This window comes from Osmia lignaria, chromosome 2 (assembly GCF_051020975.1).
Source record: "Osmia lignaria lignaria isolate PbOS001 chromosome 2, iyOsmLign1, whole genome shotgun sequence".
NCBI classification, from domain to species: Eukaryota; Metazoa; Arthropoda; class Insecta; order Hymenoptera; family Megachilidae; genus Osmia; species Osmia lignaria.
The window spans coordinates 8,281,228-8,300,406 of NC_135033.1; the positions used below are offsets into that span (position 1 = coordinate 8,281,228).

Consider the following 19,179-nt stretch of genomic DNA (forward strand, 5'->3'; position numbering starts at 1 on the left):
GTTCGGATAGTTCGCGGGAAGAGATAGAAGAGCGGGAATAATTACGAGAAATCTATCACCGTGACTCCCCTCGCACGCGGTGGGAAGCGAAACGGGGCACGAGTTAACGAAAGAAAGATGATCCATTCGTCATAATATAAAAATGGCCGTGACAGCGTTATCTGTGGCCATTTCCTGCAGCCGTAGCCCCGGTTCCCCGGTCTCACTTGTCACTATACCGGAGGTAATGATCATTACCGAGGGTTTCAACCCCCCTCGGCGCGAGGATACGTATAGGTATAACGGGGAGACAGAGCGAAGACAGAAGAGAAGAGAGTGGAATAGGGAAAAAGAAGGGTGAGAGGATGAGGCCGAGAAGAGGGTGGAAAGTAAAAGACGGTGATATAGACTAGCTTCTCTGCTGTTAAGTCGGGTGTAGTGGTGGCATCAGCCCATGGGTGGGACAAGATGGCCGCTGGTAGGACTTGCCAGGGCCCGGTCGGGTTTATGTGTCGTAATAAATGGTAATTTAAAACAGCGAGAACTAACAATTTCTTTCTTTATTTCTTCCCTCCCCGATGCTCTGGCTCTTCTCGAGAACGGGACGACCACCCACACACGAGCCCTCGAACACCGAGGTAAGAGACACCCTGGCTAAACACACGTACAAGAGACACGCTCTCTCGGAGGAGGGTAGTTTTCTTTGGAAGGTGGTAAAAGGAAGAAAGCGGCGATCCTACGACAAGGGTGGAGGGTGACGCGAGAAGGGGATGGACGAGAGGAGCAAAGGCTCTGAGAACCGTGAGCCAACCAGTCAGCCAACCAACCCACGTAATATAAAGAGATATGTGCCGCGGAATAGCATTACCATTAGGAGATATAGTTTAGCGGAGCCACCAGATGAAATGAGATACTGCGGTTGAATCATGCATGAACCGAAGGTGCGATTCGCCACCTTCTTGTACGGCTGCCCTTCTTCTTTGTCTGTACACCTACGCTTTCGTCCGGTCATCTAGCTAGGCAAACCTTGTACCATCTTTTTCTTCATCTCGCTCTTCTCGTTTGCTCCTTTTTCTTTTTATCGTTTTCCTCTGCTTTGTTTTCCAACACACCTCGACGCCCTCCCCGGTCGTCATATTTCGTCCGCGTACCGCCTTTCATCTCGCGACTCCTCTCGTGATTGCAATCTCTTTTTCGTTGGCCCTCCTCGCCTCTTTTTCCTCGCAGGCTCGATGAGAAAAGTGAATATGCCACGATATTCAAATGGCAGCCGTGCGACACTTTATTAAACGCGCTATTTGCATCGCCGACACCCCTTCGTCGCCTACCATCCCCACCTCGATAGAATGTTCCTTTTTTTTTTTTTACGAAGGGGACCAGCCGTGAAACTATTCCCTAAACCGCTGATTAAAAAAATCGGCTCGGAAGTTATCCACCCCTCGTTTCCCTGTGCTTCTAGGAATTTCTGTTTAACCTTCTATCACTGGCGCTATGTCAGACCATTAGCGAAACTGGATTAGCAACTGGTGATTATAAATTAGAAAATCTTGTTCGGTATTGAAAAGAAAGTCTGTTACGAAGTCGACGCACAGATATTACACGGAAGCGTTCTAGTTGGAACAGCGGTTCCAGGGGGCAAGCGTGCACACATTATGCTAATTTGTCTTTTAATCTCGCGTCGTGCCACCAACGCTGCACCCTCTTTCAGCGGAGCGAGGCCAAGTCGCTGCCTCCACAGATTACAATCTCTGGAGATTGCGTGCTATTTACTCGTCGAGAACACGCTGGTAATTTACCTCTTTCTTTCTTTTTTTTTTTTACAACCACCAACGTCAGATAATATTTTACAGAACGCGTCGAGGTGTGTATTTTCGAACCTGTTCATCGATCGTACGAAACGCTTTTTAACACGTGGCCCGGTGAGCGAGTGGGTGTTCCGATGATCGAAAGTACTTCCTGCTGGCTCGTGTCTACGAGTCTATTTTTTTCTTTTAGAAACAAACCACGCGTGTTTTCGTAGACGATGCTTCGTGGAGAGAAGAGGCGTTTGCCGTGTCACGCGTGGCAGGGAAAAAAAAGGGTGAAAAGCGTTGTCGAAGAAAAGAATGCCGAATCAGGACCGGAACGAAGTAGGCGGGAAAAGCAGGTGGTGGTGGTCGCGAGTAGAATGGTGGGAGCACTTATGCATTTATGCATTCATATTTCTGTGCTCTCTGCTCTCCAGACGAACCGTAAGAACTAGTCCTTGCCGTCTTCGACGGTGAGCTCCGTCGACGACGACGATGAGGACAACCGGCGACGATGGTACCAGCCGTAGCGTGCAACGAAGAAAGAGGAGAACGTCCTAGGGAGGGAAAAGAGGCGGTGGGCGTAAAGTTGCTCCGGAATAATAACACAGACAGCTCGTGCCTGCTCGAGGAAAAAATCTGAATACATGAAACGTAATGACGAGACGACGAGCGAACGTGTACCCCTCTCTGCGACGACTATGCTGCAGTCGTTTCGAGGGCGTTGGTACCGTTTCGAAATACAATTTCAGGCCTTTCTCGATCGACCTCTGATCCGTGACGTCGAACATATTTCAAAAATGTGGTTCTTTTTCAAAATCTTCATACGAATTTCGAGATCTTCCTTTCCTCTTCGCTGGGGAAATCAAGGTCGATGCGTCTTCGAGGTGCATCAGGGAAACGATTAAGGGAAGGGTACAGGTGTAAACGATACGGTGTAGGTAGGATGTAAATGCAGGAAGATGGATAAACGAAAGGAAGGAAGGAAGGAAGGAAGGAAGGAAGGAAGGAAGAAGGAAGGAAGGGCGCCGTCGTAGCCCGGGTACCCATGGCTCCGCCTATCGGCGCGCCGCCTCGCGGTGGTGAATACATTTAGCCTGGTTAGTTTACAAATGAATACAGCGATTGAAGCAACTTATAATATCAATGTACCTCAGACCGTCTCGCTCGCACGCGGTGCGCCACCCTTTGCGGGCATCTCGCTTTCACCCACTCTCTCGCGGGGTTCCATACAGAATGGCCATATTAACTTGATAATTAGCTCGGTTATACGACTTGCAGATGAGGAAAGACTCGGGACGGACGTCGGCTACCCCTACCAGCAGTGGTGCCAGTGTTCCTTGCTCTGCTCCCTATGCTATGCTCGACTCGGCCCGGCTCCTCGTCGCTCGTCGGATGGATATAGAACCCTTAGTTCGTATTCCTCTCCCTGTCTGCCAGGAACCCCGGGTGTGCTCTGTCTGCCGGCCTAGCTGCGCGTTACGCGCCTTACGCGCCTATCTTGTCGATCATTCATCGACAGTTTTCGCTTCTTCCGCAACATCGTCCCGCGTGTCGCTGAGTGCTATCCGTCAGTGTAACTGTCTCTGAACCAAGTGTCTCTGAACGGTATCTGAGCTACGGTGGTTGCGTGTTGGTGCTTTCCAAAGTTCGCGTCCGACAGATGAAACCACGTGTCTGTCGGTCCACGTGCTTGCTAGCTGACGTCCTAGCGGCATCCTCCGGAGTGGATCAACTCCGAGAACCGGAAGATCGTTGGATGATAGGAGGTAGGTCGGATAGTCGAAGAGGAGGATCGAGCGAGGTTGGCTCTGTTGGTGGTTTAGCGATCGGAGGAATATAGCGTTCGAATCGAAGAAAAGCAGGATGATTCGTGAGTTGTGGTAGTCGTCACGGTAGACGAAGCGGAGAAGCGGACTAGGTGGCGCCTTGAAGAGTCAAAATGGCCGCGGAAGAGGGACGAGAGAAAGAGAGATACACGGAGGGAGAATGACAAGGGGGAGAGAGAGAGAGAGAGAGTGGTAGTGGCGAAAAGATCGTGCTTGTCTTCTGGGTAGGTCGGCTCGAGCTGAGCCGAGTCGAGCCGAGTCGAGTCGTGGCCCCGTGTCCTCAAAGAGATCGCGCGAAGGCCTTCCCGTCTTAGCGCGGAGCTCGGATCAAGAATACAAAGTACTCTTCGTTCAGGCGCATTCCGGGAGATGACTGGCATTGAAAGCTGCCTTTGGGGCCGCGCCTGCCTGCCTGCCTGCCTCTCCGTCTACGACCGGAATACAGAGGATGGCGGCCATATTAGGCCTCACCTCCTTCCACCGCCTCCTCCTTTCTTCTCTTGCACTGTCCTCTTGGCGTATCGGTGAGCGATGCTCTGTTCGTAAATACTCTTCGCGTGTCAGCCGTGCAAACGCTCGCGATTCCTCTTTGACGCGAACGCAGGAACCAACGCGGCAGAAGGACGAAGCGAAGAACTCGCGTGAACCGCATCGTCCCGCAGGCGTTTAATACCAGAAGACGCAATCGCTTTTCAACCGCTGACGATCACTTCGCTTCGATCCTCGCGATAGAATCTTCCGTTCGATTAATTGCTACCTGTCCTCGGCCTTTCTGCCCGTTTAGGCCGGTGGGCGTTCGAAGCGTTGTGGATTTATCGCGAACATGGGTTACCTGCTATTACGTTGCACCTGCGCACGCGAGCATTCGCCACGAATTCTTCTCTGATTTCTCGGCTATTCTTTTTCATTTAGCGACACGACGGTGTCGAATTGTTTATTTCGTTCGATCGTATCGAGGGACCGCAGGAGGAAAGGAAAAGATACGGCGAACAGAGGCGGAGGAAGGTCGGTCGGAGGCGGACCCCACCGGCACCGGTGCGTTACGCGTGTACGTGCCGTCACGTACGGCGACGGGGTTTTTACTGAAATAAAATCTAAATAAAGCGGTGTGGCTTCGTACGCGACGATACGCGACGATACGCCGCTGCCACGAATCGTGTTCCCATGAACGCGGTTCCCCTCGAACCCGTGGGAGACTCCTGCACCTAATTCGTCGACCATCGAATTCCTTCGAAGAAGATTGTTAAATTTCTCTACTTTTTTTTAATAAATTACAACCTAGTCCGTTTAATGGACAATGGTCGTAAATTCGGAGGCGAAGGCGATGGACACAGGGTGCGCGGTAACACCTGCCCGGTGTGGGTGCTGCGCGAAGGGCAAAGAGACCGATGGAAATAATGTATGCACCCCAGAGTATACGCGGAATGGAAACTCGAAGAACGAAGCCACCTGAGCCTGCAGGCGGACACGGTAGCGTCATTCGAGCCGGCTGTTCGTTCCTCTCTACATACGCGCCTACCATCGTTCATCGTGTTGCAACCGACTCCGCAACCAGCCTAATTGTTCCTTGCAATTTTTCTTGCACACAAGAAACGCGATCCTCCGAGTTGTACGATAATCTCAACGAGACGAGTTGTACTTTCCCCGTCGTCGAGTTATCTAGCTCGTTTCGCGGACGTTACGCTTCGTTTGTTCTTCCCCTTCGATCGATTAACATCGTTCGTAATCTTGATCGACGATCCGCGGATGAGATAAAACGGAACTGTGAGAAACGCGTACGAGCGTCGCAACGGAAAGGGTTAACGAAAGCAAAGAAGGACATGTTCGATCGCAAGGACAAACGAACAGAACCGCGGGAAAGCGCAATAAGTCGGACTAAAAACGTAGTTATCGTTGCCGTGCTACCGTGATTATTTTCATTACGGTACGCGAAGCGATCGTTATCTATCGCTTCCCACTGTAGTCCGCGCGAGCGGCAGAACCGGGGCTTAGATTTCATGTTTTTTCTTAATGATTCGAGCAATTAGCCACGCTGAGTGCTCTGACTTCTCGTTCCAGGCTCGCTCCTTCGCGCGTCTCCTCCCTCTTCCTTTCGTTTCGCCAGGTTTCCCGGACCCTCGTAGGGGCGTGCGACGCGGTGAAAAGAAAAGAAAAATACATCAGAAAAGAGGAAAGAAACACGCTTGCGAGTCTATTGCTTCGTCGATCGCGTGCGATACTCATCGTCTAGCTGGATGTTTAATTAGAACCCTCGAGCAGATAAGGGTGGCGCTTACGGAGTTCGCTCCAACGATTTCATAACCGTGACGGTGTTAAAAAGCAAAAAATAATCGAAGACGAGGCGTCGAGCGGAATGGGTATAAGGTAGAAGCGAAGAAACGAACGGTCGACCGGTGAGCATTTGCGTATTGTTATGTTAACGCCCGGGCAAAGTAACAATCGGCACGAGCACAATAGCGAAATCCTCGCTGAAAAGGGAGAAGGTGTTCCGCTGACTGAAAGTGGAGAACTGGAAGAAGGTACGAAGAGAAGAGAGAGAATAACCGAGGGGTTAGAGGGTGGCGAAGGCGTTATCGCATTATCGTATTGCGGCGCCTCGCTGCCGGCACTTGCTTTGCCCTTACGTAAATTCCTGCAAACAAAGATTTACACCGATACAAGTAAGCCACAGAGTGCGCAACAGCCTAACCCAACCCCTCTCGTGGCTGCTCCAAAGGAAAGCTTTTAACGTTCTTCCTCTTCGGAAGAAAAACACGAATAAACCCTGAAGATCTTTAACAACGCGTCCACTAAAATCGGCATTAATTAACGCGACGCGAAGAAACGATGACCGTGAGGCAAAAATCGAAAGAACGACTATTCGTTTCTACTCGGTTATTCGGTGGTCACTTGGTTCCCAAAGCGAGCAAAAGGTGTGCAGGCAGTTTTTTTAACGGATAACCATGGCCCAGTGAAAGCGAGAGCCCCTATGGTGTAAGAGGGGTGGGCCTAACGGTGGCGAAAGAGGAGGGAAAGGCAGTGTAGGAGGACAGGGCGTACGGTAGCGGGTCATGGGTGGGTGGTGAATATGCAAATGTAATTGATATTACTTTTTAAATATTCCCCAGTCTCCCCCGGCAGGGGCAGACCGGCCACCCGTCTGTTGTTCGTTCGCCAACGGCAGAGGGTGCGCCAGCTTTATACACTCTTTACTCTAAGTGCCTTTTACCCCCGTGTCCCAGCACCCCCTTTTTCTACGGGAACGCGCACCGCCACTTGCCAAACCCCTTGCCCGAGCCGAGGTAATTAATAGGCTCGAAGATCTACTACGAGATCGGGACGGATAACGGGCGAACGGCTATCGTTACAAGTGGACCGTAACGAACGATCGCTGTTGCAAAAGAGCCGCTTAAATATTTCTTTCGTTTCGTTTCTTCCTTCGCTTAATCGCCCTCCTTTCCCTACCATGTTTTTTTTCCCCTGTCTCCTTTGTAAAGCTTGTCGCGAAAATTGACATGATTATTGCTTGGGATAGAATCGAATTGACACTAGTAAAATAGTACTCGCAATGTGTATAGTTAGATCCTGTCTGTAATTATTGGACATCGAACCAGAGATTTGCAACACGAACGATTCTATTTTTCTCAACGATTCGTCAAACGGAACGTCCCTTTCGGATAACCGATCTAATTTCAGTCGGTGGCAGATCCTACCGGATTACCATACATTAATTTTCACCACACCGGACAATGAATTTATTAGTTAAATGCATCGCATTACTGGATACGCTAATTACAATTTATGACGCAACGATAGACTTGCTTGATAATTGTGCCGCATAATGCCGGCGGTATCGCGCTGAAGAAAAAATCGAAGTAAACCGAATGGCATTGCCATAAATTGCCGCGCGCGAAACCTATAGTTTGTGAATTAACATAATTTCGTATCGATAACCTTCTTTCGTTGCCGTTTTTTTTTTTCTCTTTTTTGAAACGCGTGAAAAGCAACCGTGTTTGTTGTCCACGTTTTTCGTGGCTCTCCTCGAATTATTTAACGTCCTACTTTGCGGCGCGAGTTACTTTCTTAGGGAGAGATTTATGGAGAGCAAAAGAGATGCCACCGGGTCCCCGTTGGCCATGCTATCCCGACACGGTTTTACCAACCGAACAAACACATCTCTGTACGGAAAAGAACGAGTGCACCCGTTTTGGCCGCAGGAATTTCAGCGTCGGCAGCCTCGTTGAAATTAATGTCCACGCTTGCCACTCGCACCTTTCTTACCAGCGAATTCCGTTTCCAACCTGTGTCTCTCTAAGATTCGTGATGAATCACCGTCTCGAACGAGTATTTATTTACTCGAGAATTTTTCTATTTAAAATTTCAGCGCTTTTTAACCTATTTTACGCCGTTTTATAAAATAACAGCGATACTAATCATAAAACCCGTAACTTCGACGTAATTCTTCGTGGCAAAGAAAAATCATGACTGCTACGGACACCTCTAACAGCCTGAGTATTATTACGAAATTCTTTCAAGTGTTATCGTGCCTGGCATAATAAAGCATCGTGTATACAGTTTAACATTCATTCACGCAACCATAAGAATAATCGTTTTAACGTTTTTCATTCGCCGCCAGCGGTGAGTTCATCAAGATTCACATCGTTACGAATAATCAGCTGTTAATCCTGTATACGTTCGTGTAACATCGATGTTAAGTATCAAATTTCTCTTGTAAATTCAACACTTTCTTCCTCACCTTTTTACATTCTGCGCCGTCGCGATTAATAAATTATAGAGGAACGGAACGAGAAAGAGTAATGGAACATGGAAAGATTCAGTTCTTCGTGATCTTTGTTTAAATAATCGTTCGAACGTTCACGGTGTTTTGTTCCAGCGTAACGATTACCGTTCGAAAGTTGATCGTCTCCGAAGTCGCGTAACGCAAGCCGTCTCAGAATCCTTTGTTATGCAAAGACGCTGAAACGGTACACACGCTTTCTCATTAACGTCCAAACGATTCTATGCCGGTTGAAAGGAATCTTCTTTTTTTTTTCTTTTTTTCACGGGCAAAGATCGAATCGGTCGGCCGATTTGCACGCGTCGCCGAGCGGTTACGAGAGATTCCCATTGCACGGCAGGCGAAACGGTAACGATTCAATTCATGAACGACATGCAAATAACACGAGTGACTAATCAGCTAACGCGTTAACAACGCGCGCTCCTTTTTTACTTAATGAATACTCGGTGCCGGCTCGAAGTTGACGCCATGCCACCCGAACGATGCAAAATCGAAAGTATTACGGGCTGGTGTAGCTGGTTCGCGGTTCGTTTGATCTCGACGAGAGACGATTAGTCGCGGATCGTTCGATTAACGACCTTGCATCCTTTGGTTAGCCATTGTCGAGCGAGGAGGAATCGCGAACGCGTAGGAGGAGAAACGCGTGTCGCCCGACGGACGCCATCGCCACCGCCATAGCGTTCCACCTCGTTCCCTCCGCGAACACGCTGCTAGTAATTATCCGGCTTCCTGTCACTCGCCTTCAAAATGGTGGATTATCCGACCGGTCGACTCGTGGTTTCGTACGGGGTCGCGAGAACGGCTTCGCGATAAGTATTTCGTGCGCCGAAAAGCGTTCGCGAAGAAAGCTGACAGGCCACGCGTGACAAAATAAGTTGAAAATTTCTTGTGATAAGTAAACGATAGTGTGCGCGGCTTGTAATTAATTTTAAACGGTTCATTTGTAATTTTACGTTCGTTTAACGCCCGTCGTAAGATTACTAATTTCTAAATTGTAATTGGTATTCGATAAAGCAAACATTAAATAAGGCGAATAACGATGAAAAATGGTTGCGTTCGCGTTTGTAATTGCAAAGAATAAACGTCGCGATGCAAGAGGGAAAGTCGAGGACGGTAGGTGCGAATCGGTGCGTGCGCGATTACGTGTTTCGCGTCGAGTGCGGAGCGTAAAACGGAACGGAACGAAACGAAAGGATAGCGAATGTAGAGAAAGGGAAAGAGAGAATCTAGAAAGGGTAGGAAGGCGCGTAGAGGAGCGTATAGGAATCGACGGTGGCCTAAGGTAGTTGCGTGCCGCAAGTAATTACCGGGTTCCCCGTGGTAACGCAGCAGCGATGGCGGATCCCTCCTGAATCCTGCAGGCTACAGGCATTCGGGCATTCGGCCGACGACACGGCCACGGTGTTCCCGTCACACCGCTGGTTTCAACGCCAATTAAACACCCGCTTGTCAAGGAGACGCCGAGCTATACAGGGAGGGGAAGCGACGCGGGCCGATTCTCCGTGACCGGCCCGATTCGGTGTCGCACGCGATCTGCCCCGACGCTCGCTCAACTCCTTATTATTGCCTCTTATTCCAACCCACGCGTGACCAACACTCCTTTCTTCCTTCTTTTCAACCCCACCGCGATCGCGAAACTCTTCTTCTCTTACGTATTTCCTCAGAATTACAATCTTCCATCGATCGCAATTGCAAAAAAATTGAAAGCGCACCGACGCTCTATTTATTTTTCTAACGCAACGCGTGTGCAATTCGAACGGAGGGTTGCTGCGACGCACGATTACCCTGTTCGTAATTAAAAATAGAGCTCCTATTGCATGCGCCGGAAGCATACAATTCTCGGCAAACGGTTTGACAAATGCTGTGTTCCGTAAAATGTATGCAGCGACGCGTGGGTATTGTATATCATTCGGAGAGGGTGCGTGCGCGTATCGGCGAATCGGCCGCGAGGTTCGTTTCGCGAGAAGGAACAAGAAGTAATTGCGGATGCATGTAGGTCGCGGCTGGTTAACAATAAGCGATAGTGAAAACGAATTCTGTGCGTGCCTCGATAATAAGGTGAAACGCCATGGTAACGCCGGCTTTGCGTACGGGAATTCTAGCAAAACTGGATTCCCCTTTTAAATAACCACCTCGCACTTTACCTCCTGCGTTCGAATGACGTGCACACCAGGTCGCCTAACGTGGAAATGACGTGATTAGAAAGTCGACTGATTTTACTGTTTCGAGCCTCGTGCTATGCGGCAGCGCATTTTTAAACGAGGTCAAAGTCGGGATAACAAAATTCAATTTTTGCGAATTCAACCCTAACATATATGCAATGTTTTGTATTTACATATTTTTTAAAATTTATATAGTTAGGTATAGGTGATGAATGTTTAAAATTGAAACGAAAATCGGGGGAGGACAGTTCGCGTTGCGTTTCCTTGTGAGTCAACTTCGTCAATGCCGCTCTAATTCTTATCTGACGTGTCAGAAATTTGCAACGGCCTGATTCGTCCCTGTTATCAGAGCGGAACGTAAATTACGGTTTGACAGTATCTCGTCGACATTAACGTTTTCGCTTTAGATAATCGGACGTTCGAAGAATTTCGACGGTTTTTCAAATCGCGACGAAGGACGGTAAACGTTTTGATAATATCTATTTTCGTTCCGCGACCTTCTTTTAAACGTTTCTCAGTTTATTCTGATAGAACGTTTCGAACAGCACCAATTACAAGAATTTATTAACGACGCCGTCATCAGTCGCACACTTTAAAACATTCTGAGAACAATGCATAAAATGTATCTTTTATCAATAAAACGAAAGAATATCGGATCGTCGAGGAGGTTCCGATAAATTAGTCGAAGCAAGAGGGTGAAGGGTGTTGTTCCCTTCACCTACCCCGGCAATCAGCCCCCCGTGGCTACGGTAACGACGGTTCAACGCCAGTTTTAATCGCGTCTCGTAGTGATGGGGTGCTGCTGCTATCACCCATGGGGCCATTTCATCGAGACACCCGTTCGCAGCCGATAGACGACTGCTTTATTACCTTTATTCCTGCTTTCCAGCTTCTTATCTAAATGGAACTCGTTGCAAATCTCGCGTCCGACTCTCGTTTCGAATATTTTTATCAATCCTCATGATACCTGTTTCGCTCGTGTCGTAAACGGCCAACCTTCTCCGAATGCCTACGATTTGTCCGGTTAAACGAACGGACGATCGTAATCGAACCTACCGAACGATACCTCTAATCGTACAGCAGATATTAGCGTCTCGTTTCATTGCCCGTAATCGGTACACGAATAGTCTCAAGAGTTCAGCCGTTCGAGATTTCATTCGATAAGCGCAACATGTGTAACGCTGCCAGTGATCTCGACGCGGATACTAATCGCAATAAGCGGAATTTAAAGCCACGTTGCACGCGTTTTTCCTTCGCCTTGCGTGGCTCGTGGATAATTTCGAAACGGTATACGCGGAAAAATGCCGAAATGTATACGGTTGAGAGGGTTCATAGGTAGCAGAACGTTTCGTACGTTTCAAGAGCACCAGTTTAAAATGTGGTAAGAAGGTTTGCGAAGGAAGTGAATAATTAAAACGGTTGGTACACCGGTAGATAAAATCATAGGACGTCACCATCGAGGATGATGCTGTTCGGTGGGCAATCAAGAAAATGGCTCGCAAGCTTTTCCTACTTCCGGGTGTCTGTCCGCCACGAAGGGGAAACGCAATCGCCTGGTTATCTTGATAAACCGGCAAGAAGACAAGAGGACGATTCGCGCGAGTCAGCGCGAGTCAGCGCAGCGTACTGGTTAAAAGGTACTTAGGCTGGCTCCGGTACGCAACGGGCAAGGAGAAGGCCCCTGGTCACGGGATCCGACCAACAGATAGCTGGATGGTCGATACTTTTTGCACACGGCTAGCCGTGTTACGTAAGAGGAAGGCCGAACGCTATCTCGTTGGATCGGTGTTCACCGCGCTAATTACCCATCGTGCCTGGCAAATGGCTTCCGCGGGTTACTCCGAACCTGTGGAACGTGCGCCAGCTACTACAGCTAGAAGATAAGCATGGAATTTTAACCAGCGAATCGGTTTGTTAATACGCCAACAAACTTTTCCGTTTTCACCCGCAGGTGGGGAGTCTACTTTTCCTTACGCCTGATTCTCGATGGAAAAATACTTTTTTTCAATCCACGCCGCGGTTCGAACACCGTTTTTTCCGCCGGTCGACGGTGAAGGATAAAGCGAAAAATACAGTTAGCGAGGATTTCAGAGGATTTAACGCGCGTCTGCTCCGCGTTCGTTCGAAAACGCGTACACCAGAGAAGGTTCTTTATTAGAGGCGAACTGGGATCTCCCCTTGGGCTTATCCCGGAGAGACCTTCCATCATTTTAAAGCCCGTCGTGATAAAATTAGACGGACAATTTCATTCGAAGACTTCGCCACGATCGAGCGGTGACGGTTTAATTTCGGCTGCCCAGGGCGATCTTTCGACCCCTCGTCGATCTCTCGCACAAAAGGCACACCGTCTGCTCGGCGCATTAACGAATTTGCCGTTGGAAATTTCGCTTAACTTCGTTCCACCACGATCCGTTCAGTTTTTCCACGAATTTTGCTCGGATCGTTTCGCGTGACGATCGCGAATTCCGAGGTGTTTGACGGTGGCAAGTTGGCGCGGCAGCGATTCTCGAAGGGTGAAGGAAGGTTCGATAAAGAAATCAAACGTTGGACTGACCACGAAGAACCGCGATAGCCTTTGCTGTTGGCGCGATGTAATTCCGATGTAATTCCGTGGCTCGCGTCACGTGTGCCCGGAATGGAAATACATGAAGCAGCCTTTCAGGACTTTCCCTCGGATCGGCGGGATTAGATAACACCGATAGCTGAGAATTCTTCGGATGGATCGTGAATAAACCACGTCGCGTGCGCGGCGACTTAGAAACCGAATAAATCCTACACGATACGACGCGATGCGACGCGATGGAAGAAGAGTGTCCGTGGGCCCTTGTTTGGGAGCAAGGCAGACGACGCGACGCGACGCGACGGACGGGTGGATGTCGTCGAGTGCCAAGACGAATGACTAGCAAACACAGGAGAAGAAAGGAGAGGACGCGAAGAGGTGCAAAGACTCGGCTTTGCGCGAAGGATAAAGCGTGCGTGCACGCACTCGCGCACGTGGAATAATAATTATGCGTCGCCGCGCCACGCCACGCCACGCCGCTGCTGATACGAGTTCCTTGCAAATGACGTGTCAGGTGCAGCTGTTGCGCATCGTTCCGCAATGCGGGCCTGCTGACCACCTCTCTTACTCTCTCTCTCTCTCTCTCTCTTTCTCTCTTCGTCTCCACTGCCGGCTGCTTCTTCCACTTTGCGTTCCTCATCTTCTTCCTTTCTCTTTCTCAGCAACGAAAGGACAGATTGAATGGAATATCGAATCGCGCGGTGTCGGTTTCGATGCGATCGCATTAGCGTTGCGAATAAAGTCTTTTCCACCCTTATACAGAGTTCTGCTAATGTCTCCACGGTGGCTGGGCCGATCATCCAGCAGCGAGGTCTAAAGTGCGAAGTTACATGCGAACCGCGATCCCTCGCGTGCTACCTGTCATTACCGAAGGGCCTCCGTTTAACCGTCTACGTGCATCGTGTTCCTCTCACACCCATGCCACCTACGCTCGCCTCGCTTCCTTCGGCCACGGCCGTGCGGCAATTCGGCATCCTGTTCCATTGCCACTGGCACGCCGATCGCTCCTCGATCCGTTCCTCGCCCGGACGAACGTCAGCGCCGGGTAATTGAAGGTTTTACCGCTGAAAGCGGCGTGTATTTCGGTCTTTAGAAGGTGGATCGTTTCCTTGCCCTCTTATCGTAGAGAGAATCCATCGTGCAACAAAATTTACGCTCCTTTTTCATCGAATCGTGTGCTTCGCTTCGAAGCCTCGAAACGGTTACGTGGCTATCGGTTGCGAAGAGAAACGACGATTGCTCGAAATATTGCCGCAACATTGTATCCAATTGTACAAGCAGGCTTAACGAAGAAAAGGATTACTTCCCACGACAATTCGCGATTCTGTTTGTCACGAATCGCACGATGAACAGAGAGAAAAAGAGAAAGAGAGTTGAGATCGAATAGAACCCTCCTGCTCGTGTTGCACCATTGAAAATATCCTCGAGGAATCGAGGTAGAACGGCAGAGGGGAATGGAAAGATGGGTATCCGTAGACGCTTCTAGCCTAGATCAAAACCCGTAATCACGAAGTAATAATACCCGATCACGGAAGATATTGCACATTTCCCCGGAATCACTACTATTCCCAGGGAAGATGCCCCCGTCGGGGTTGTTTGGGAGGTCTTACTGTTCGCCGACATGCAATCCGAAAATTCGCTCGGTATCTCCTTTGGTTGGTCGAAAGCGATGATCGTGCCACTGCCAGCGGCTCTTTTACGGCTCCTTTCGTTTTACAATTCTTTCCTGCTGTCGCTTTTACGCTTCTCTCCCCCTTTTCGTTCCTTTTATCCCACCGTCGATTCCCGTGTAATCATTTACCCTTTCCTAATTACGAGTAAAAAATATCTCGTAAAGTCTGATGAAAATTGAAGCGTCATCGGGCGTTACGGTTGACGGGAAAAATGAAGTTACAAAGGCAGGAAACGCTTGGAATCTCAGCTGGTTTCCAGGTCGTACGCGTCCAGCTAATCGCGCGTCCACTCCATCAAGGAGGAGACTGGCAGAAAACGATAGGCATCGAATTGAATGGGGGAAAGAGGGAAAAAACGGCGAAACCGACGAGGAACGACGAGGTTGAGGACTACGAAGTAGCACGGTCGGCCCAGGTAGGACGGGTTTAACATAGCGCAGACTTTTTTACACCGTGGCCAAACAATTCGAAAGAAGCGATGGGCCGTCTTCGAGAAGGGCCAGTAGCGGAGGCGGTGGGCAAGAGTCGACGAGGCGAGGGGAAAGAACGTCTCGAAGGGTGCCTTCGGCCAACCGTACCATTAATCATCGGGGCAATTCCATAGATGGCTGTTGGCTGCTCGAAGGAGCGAGCGATGCATGCCAAACTTACATCGTGCCTTGCCTACCGAACAACCTGCGAAAAGACGCGTTATCTTTTCTGCCAGCTACAAAACGTTACCCTTTACCGTTTTACCATTCCGTCCTCGTAAGCTAACGCGTTGCTTTCCACTGTTTTCTTTCTTTACATCTTACTGCCTGGATTAGCCAGGTTACCAGATCTCAACTTTGTCCTGTTCGATGGCACGCTACTTTGCGAGAAAATAAGTAACTCGGATGAAACACCTTTTATCAATTAATCAATTAAATGTAAATTATAGGGGTGTATAAGATAAAGACTTCTGTTTTTCTTCAGGTAATGCCCACCCTTATTCGTCTTACAATTAGCTGTCCTTAATATATTTATGATCATTCAATTTCTCCATAATGCGGGTAAACAGGCATTGAATATTAACCAAGATAAATAATATCGCTTCCGATAGATTGTCTTCCGATAGATTGGATATAATTCAATGGTAATCTAGCGGATCGCGAATTGAACGCGGCTAATTTCCAAGTCACACACGATGTCCGATCGTTCTCCGCAGCCCGATCGACCGTTAAATATCCCATCGTTAACGAACTCGCCCACGGTCTTGTAGCCGGTCGCGTCCGTACAACGTGTATTCCGTCCGGTTTCTTCCGTCCGCAAGAAAGCCGGCTACATCGTCTCCGCGGCTCCGTTGTTAAATCCGCGGCGAACAACCCAGATAGCCGCTCGAACACGTCGTCGAACGTGAAATAAGGATTCGAGTCGCGATCCAGAAACGGAAAGGGGAAAAGAGCGAAGCGGAGTGGAGAGAAGCTGATGTCTACCCCGTTTCTCTATCATCGAGCGAGGCAGCGAGAGGAGGATGGAGAGGGCAAAAAAGATCGAACTCATCCACGGAGACACGGTGGCCACCGGGCCGTTCGAACCATGTCAGCAGTTTAATCAATGCATTTAGCCGAATTCCTGTCTGGCCCAAATAAAAGGCGAGACAGAGGGAGGTTAAGCGCAAAAAACGCGACGCGCACGACGAATCCCTCTTCTGACTTTTTCTTTTTGCCCGGGCAGAAAGTCTTCGGGGCCCACCGTGGTCCCGTTGCCCCCACCAATCCTCTCTGTCAACCGCCAAAAGTTGTTAAGTATTCCGCGGATGTATTTCTCTCCCCCTTTCGCTGGACCCCCTCCTCGTTCGTATCTTCTCCTTTGACTTAAACTCCTCTCCGTCTCCTGTTCGCGTTCCCTGAACGGACAGACTCTTCTTCGAATAAGGTACGTCAACCGCGGGGATGACAACCAGACGGAAACCGACAGAGCTTCTTCCCATTCACCTTTTCGTCCTTTTCCACCGCACACAAGTTCGCAGACTTACGCAGACGGGGCTAGATAGGTTTTTTGTTTACGCACCGGCGACTTGCTAACTTTGTCCGATTCGCTGTTCGATTCGGGACCGGGCGAAATCGTTCAACAGCCGTTTACATTAGGCAACTTTTGCTCCGTCGACCAAAGTCGACCGTGTAAATGGGATTTCGATCGAATGGAAACGACTTCTCCTTCTTTCTACCCCTTGGTTGCCTTTTTGTTCATTTTTCACCCAACAGTCTGACCTTGTCAATTGTAATTGATATTATAAACGTTAATACAAAGTTTGTATTATGTGTAAAGATATATATGGAATAAAGATAACAGTTTGGAATACAAGAAGGTTCTCGTTGTTGATTCTTTTCCCCCTTAGCTAGAAGCGTTTACAGGTCGAAGTACTATTTCATTGATAGTCAACGAGTCTGCCGCGTTTCCTGTTCATCTCCGTTATCTCGCCGAGCATCTGGAAGCCCGACGAATAAATTTCAACCCGTGTCTTAACGCTCCACGATCCGTTGCACCGGTATATGAAGACGATATCGAGTTCGGAAAATCCTCAGCTGGAACACGCGCTTGCGATTTGAATCTTTTACTGCGACACGGTTGGATTTCGCCAGGATAAAACTGATTTAACAGCCGAGGAGTTAACCAGAAACCTCGGAGCATGCCCTGGCTTCGATATGAAAAAGAAAGACCACGCGTTGGTGCTAAATTTTAAGGTCCTAATAAAGATTGGCAGCGCAAGTTTTTGCTTTATTTGCCCAATAAAGTGACCGGCGCGTTATCGGTCGTTTCTTTTTTTTTTTCTTTTTTCATTCCTGACAGAAGAGGACCACGGGTCCGACCGCAAGCTCGTTACGCCTGTCGGAAGTATAAATCAAGCGGAAAGTTATTCCGCCGTACTGTCGGGAACTCCCCGCGGGGCGACTTCATGAAAACTGCTACCACCTTCTTATAAACGACATCGAATACGTTCAAGATCGTTCCTTGCGCGTCGATACTTACGATCCGTCGCGATAACGACGATTTACGACGAGAAATAGACGAATCCTCTCGACCCTTCAATTTTCTCAACGAAACACGCCAACAAATGATCGTCGATCCGAAATATAATGCTGAAAATTATTTTCTTTTTTTTTTTTTTTTCAAGACAATTGAGTCGGGTCGAGCACAAACAAAGAGAGGAGAACGGTAACAACAGAACGTTCATAATACCATGAGAATCTAATTGTGAGTCCGACCCCGGGCACGAGAAGAGGTCGCATTTTCTCGATAATAAAAGGGGAATAATAATCATAACGAGGCAGGTACTAGCGCGTATACAGTTAGTTGCAATAACAGCAAAGGGAAAAGGAAAAAACGAGAATTATTGCCTAATAAAATAACGAGATAAGGGGAAATGTTGTGTCGAAGTAATTGCGAGCGCAGACGGTAGCAACGTTGTCGTGGCGCGAGGCCTAATTGCAGATCCGATGCGATCTAATAATTATTCCGCTCCGTAATTGTATCAAACCGGCTGACGTTCCGCCAAATGTTTCCGGAGTAATTCATCGCGTGATAAGGAAAATCGTTCGTTTTAAATAAATTCTCTCGGCAATGAAAAACTTGTACACCTTCGAACTACGATTCGGGTGTACGAGTGGCGCTTCTCCGTGGTACGCCGTGAAAATGATAAAAATCGAGTCGAAACTTGCCGGAGACCGATCCCCTTCATCAGCCGAGAGGGCCGAATCGGTGAAAGCAATCGCGGCCAGGTCGGGCAAAACGTGCAACGCGGAATAGGGGTTTTTGAGCGAGCGTGACTTTCCGCCGGTTCCCACGGGACACGTTGGTCCGACTTTTGTCCCATGATCGAGCAAAGCGGCGGAGCCGGCAAGCACGAAGAAGCATCCTTCGAGCGGACGAGGCCGGACGTTCGCGCACGCACTCATGACGAACAGACGACAGGCACGTAGAACCGAGACTTCTACGTGTATCGTACAGTCCACGCCATGAATTCCTCTTCTTTCCATCATAGTTTCAACGATACCGTCCGTCAACGTTCGTTTCAAGAAAATCACAGTACGCGTTCGTCTATCCTATCAATTGACCGCCGTCTCCGGACCGAGTACTCTGAACGTTATAATTCCTTCATTTACCGACTCGACGCTTTTTAATTGCTCCGAATTACGCGGCTCTGAAAACGCAACAACGCGGCGTTAATTTACGGATCCCGAGCACGCGGCCCGTCCCGGCTAACCGGTAATTTATCCCCGCATAAAATTAAGATTTCATACCCGCGACACAGCCGTTCGTTTCTTTTTGCCGCCGCCGCGTTATCCTCGTTAACTTTACGCCGTGTTCGCACGATCGCGTACACGCCGGTTAATCGATGCGATTTTAACACCGTCGAATAGCAAAGATTAATTGTACATCTCTTTCTGTCG

At 48.9% G+C, this 19,179-nt stretch overlaps 1 protein-coding gene and 1 long non-coding RNA gene across 5 annotated transcripts in view; one reads left to right on the forward strand and one right to left on the reverse strand.

Moving 5' to 3' along the window:
- The window catches only part of Usp10 (ubiquitin specific protease 10), a 201,463-nt gene that overhangs the window by 132,711 nt on the left and 49,573 nt on the right, over window positions 1-19,179 (forward strand). Inside the window, exon 1 of one of the 3 annotated variants that reach the window (XM_034330145.2) lies at window positions 3,121-3,535. The exons of the other annotated variants lie outside the window; for them this stretch is intronic. The gene's annotated coding sequence lies outside the window, so the exon portion shown is untranslated. Of the gene's footprint in view, window positions 1-3,120; window positions 3,536-19,179 lie in introns of those variants that run through there. 3 annotated transcript variants of the gene reach the window in all.
- Window positions 1-19,179, reverse strand: part of LOC117607006 (uncharacterized) — a 115,554-nt gene that overhangs the window by 52,578 nt on the left and 43,797 nt on the right. The window lies entirely within an intron of this gene.